Source organism: Orycteropus afer, unplaced genomic scaffold (genome assembly GCF_000298275.1).
Source record: "Orycteropus afer afer isolate SDZICR_OR568_19922 unplaced genomic scaffold, OryAfe1.0 scaffold00871, whole genome shotgun sequence".
Classification (NCBI taxonomy): domain Eukaryota; kingdom Metazoa; phylum Chordata; class Mammalia; order Tubulidentata; family Orycteropodidae; genus Orycteropus; species Orycteropus afer.
Window position 1 is genome coordinate 276,644 of NW_006922458.1, and position 3,743 is coordinate 280,386.

The 3,743-nt window shown below is 45.1% G+C and overlaps 1 non-coding gene across 1 annotated transcript; it reads right to left on the minus strand.

The window, feature by feature from the left end:
• Positions 1-2,086: 2,086 nt before the first annotated feature.
• LOC122151907 lies at positions 2,087-2,220 on the minus strand. Its single transcript, XR_006164337.1, has one exon. It is a non-coding gene; the product is annotated as a small nucleolar RNA SNORA70 (small nucleolar RNA).
• Between the last annotated feature and the right edge of the window lie 1,523 nt (positions 2,221-3,743).

Here is a 3,743-nt window from a genome sequence, read left to right on the forward strand (position 1 = left end):
AACACACGCCTCAACAGCAGGGAGTTTAGTCTCTCGGCAGAACTCATGGAGGCCAGGAGACAACAGAAAAAAAAAGTGTGTGAACCTGGAACTATAAACCCATCAAAAATGTTCTTAAGAAAGAAAAACATTTTCAGACATAAGATAACTAAGAAAATCTGTTGTCAACAGATCTGCACCTTCAAAATATCACCGAAAGTATTTGTGGTGGAAGGGAACCAACACTGTTTTGAACTTGGATCAAGAGGAAGAAGCAAACACAAATGTGTGGGCAGATGCAAATGATTATTTTTACTTCTGCATTGCTTCCAAAGACAATTAATTGTTGAAAGAAGCTCCGTCCAATCGGGCTGTGTCTGGAGTAGCTCTGTCCAATCAATCTTTGCCTGGAGTAGCTCCATCCAATCAATCTTTTCCTGGAGTAGCTCCATCCAATCAAGCTTTGCCTGGAGTAGCTCTGTCCAATCAGCTTTCTGCAATAATAGAAACATTCGATAGCTCTGCTGTCTAACATGGTGGCCATGAGACACGGTGGCTACTGAGCCCTTGAAATGTAGCTACAGTCCCTGAGGAACTGAATTATAAATTTTGTTTACTTTTCGTTAATTTAAATTTAAATAAGCACACGTGGTTAGTGACTACCATATTGGGCCGTGCAGATTTTAAGCAACAAAAACAGCTTGCATGATGTCTTGGCTCTCCAGTGCTACAATAACAGAAATATAACTGGATGGCTTTAACCAATGGGAATTTAGTCTCTTATAGTTCAGGAGATTGGAAGTCCAAATTCAGAGTGCGGGCTCTAGGCACCGGGTGAAGGCCCGTCAACCTCTGGCTTCAGCTCTGCCTCCTGCTCCAGTCCCACAGGAGCTGCAAGCTTTCTTGACTCATGCGGCTGCTGGCTGCTGAAGCTGGTGAACTGAAGAGCGACAGGTCAGATAGCAACATGGCAGGCCACTGATCAGGTACAAAGACAATCCCAAGATCGGCAGGCAACACGACAGGCCAAGACATGGCCAAATGCAGGGCCCAGACGTCCCAAAAGCTTGAGACCTTTCTCAAAGCTTCTCTTTATATACTGGAAGCAGGTCACTCCTGAAGGCAACCACTTAGCTGCTCACAGCAGACTCCACCATGGAGTTGACTGCCAGTCTCATCATGGGGACCAACTACCACCAGCTGCCCAGCCACTCAACCAGGCCCAGCCAAGTTGACACACAACCTTAAGCACCACCTATCTTTGATTTCCTTCATTCTTCTTTGCTGTGGATGGGAGAGACCAACAGTTGTCCTTTAGAGGGCCTATCACCAGCTTTTAAGACCCCAGTGGCTACTCACCAATGTTGGATGTAGAACGTTGTCTCTGTGGACTGTCCTGTGCCACTTGACCTTGACGTCCTGAGTCTACGGTCCTGAGTCATCAGGCCTAAATGTTTTTGCAGATTCATCTCCCCCCCGCCCCCACGAAGAACAAAAACTAAACCGAACTCACTGCCATCGAGTCAATTCTGGCCCATAGCAACCCCTCCTTGGGTTTCCGAGGTGGTATCTCTATGGAAGTAGATTGCCCAGTCTTCCTTCCAAGGAGTGACTGAGTGTGTTTGAACCTCCAGCCTTCTGGTTAGCAGTCAAATGCCTTAGGCACTACACCAGAGAAGAAGTTCAATTTATTGGCAGACACAGGTCATGCAGGACAGTGCTCCCAAGGCCTTCACAAATGCAGGGCCTGCCTGACAATTGTCCAAGTGGCCATGATTAAGGATGTATTTGACTCCACAACCATCTGGCATGAGGTACTTCTCAGCCACCATGTCTTCAAACTCATCAGCATTAACCTTGGTAAAGCCCCAGTTCTTAGAGATGTGCATCTTCTGGTGCCCAGGGAACTTGAACTCAGCCCTGTGCAGGGCCCCAACCACGTGCTCCTTGTTTTGAAGCTTGGTGTGGATGGATATGATGACTTGGCCAATGTGGACCCTGGCTACCATACCCTGGGGTTTCCCAAAGGCACCTCACATAACCATCTGGAGCCTAAGTTAAGGGCAGCAGAGATTAGTGAGGCCAGAGGCATGAGAGAGAAGAAAAAGGCTGTCTCCAAGGTCCCTTGGGGCAACCCCTACATGCCCACAGGCTGCATACACTGCCTAGGAGGCTGCTGTTTGCAGCCATTGCACACCGGCCCCCACAGGGAAGGAGAATGGTCGGCTTAACTGGCTGCGGATCATCAATGTTATTTAATGTATGCTAGTCCATCGGGTGTGTGTACCATAGTTTGTTTATCCATTCTTCCTTTAATGGACATCTGGGCTGTTTCCATCTTTTTGCTACTATGATTAGTGCTGTAATGAACATGGGTGCACATATGAGTGTTCATGCCATGGCTCTTATTTCTCTAGGATATATACCTAACAGTGGGATTGTTGGATCATATGGTGTCATGGATTGAACTGTATCATGCCAAAATTTCTGTCAAGTTTGTGGGCCATGGTTCTCAGAAGTTTAGAAGTTATGCAATGATGTAGGGTGGCAGATATGTAATGATATCATGATACCACACAGTGTCTCCTTGTTCTGTTCAAATAACTAACTGTCTCTTGGTCCACGCATAGGTTCCTCATGAGCACAATTAAGTGTTCTGCAATTCCCATTCTTTGCAGTGTTGTCTGTAATTTGTTAGGATCCACACAGTTGAACACCTTTACATAGTCAATGAAACAGAGGTAAACATCTTTCTGGTAGTTTCTGCTTTCAGCCAAGATCCATCTGACATCAGCAATGATGTCCCTCATTCCACGTCCTCTTCTGAATCCAGTCTGCATTTCTGGAAGTTCTCTGTCATATACCGCTGCAGCTGTTTTTTAATTACCTTCAGCAAAATTTTACTTGTGTATGATATTAATGATATTGTTCAATAATTTCCACATTCTGTTGGATCGCCTTTCTTTGGAATGGACACAAGTATGGATCTCTTCCAGTAGGTCCAGGTAGCTGTCTTCCAAATTTCTTGGCATAAATAAGCAAGCACCTCCAGCACTGCATCCATTTGTTGAAGCATCTCAGTGGGTTTTCCATCAATTCCCGGAGCCTTGCCTTTAGCCAATTCTTTCAGTGCAGCTTGGACGTCTTCCTTCAATACCATCGGTTCTTGATCACATGCCACCTCCTGAGATGTCTGTATGCTGACCAATTCTTCTTGGTACAGTGATTCTGTGCATTTCTTCTATCTTCTTTTGATGCTTCCTGCACATTCAGTATTTTGCCCATAAACCAAAAACCAAACTAACTGCCATAGAGTTGATTCCAACTCATAGTGACCCCCACTGGGTTTCCAAAGCTGTAAATCTTTTGGAGGCACACTGCCTCATCTTTGTTCCACAGAGCAGCGATCCATAACAAAATAAGAAATTGAACTGGTCATAAAAACAAACAAACAAACAAAAAAATGCCAATAAAAACGTTCTGGCCCAGATGGTCTCACACGAGAATTCTACCAATCATTCAGAGAAGAGCTGACACCAATCTTACTCAAATTATTTGAAAACATAGAAAAGGATGAAATCCTCCCCAACTCATTTTATGAAGCAAGCATAACCTTGATACCAAAACCAGGCAAAGACATCACTAAAAGAGAAAACTACAGACAAACAGCCTTCATGAATTGTTGTTGTTGTTAAGTGCCGTCGAGTCGTTTCCGACTCATAGCGACCCCATGCACAGCAGAACGAAACACTGCCCGATCCCGC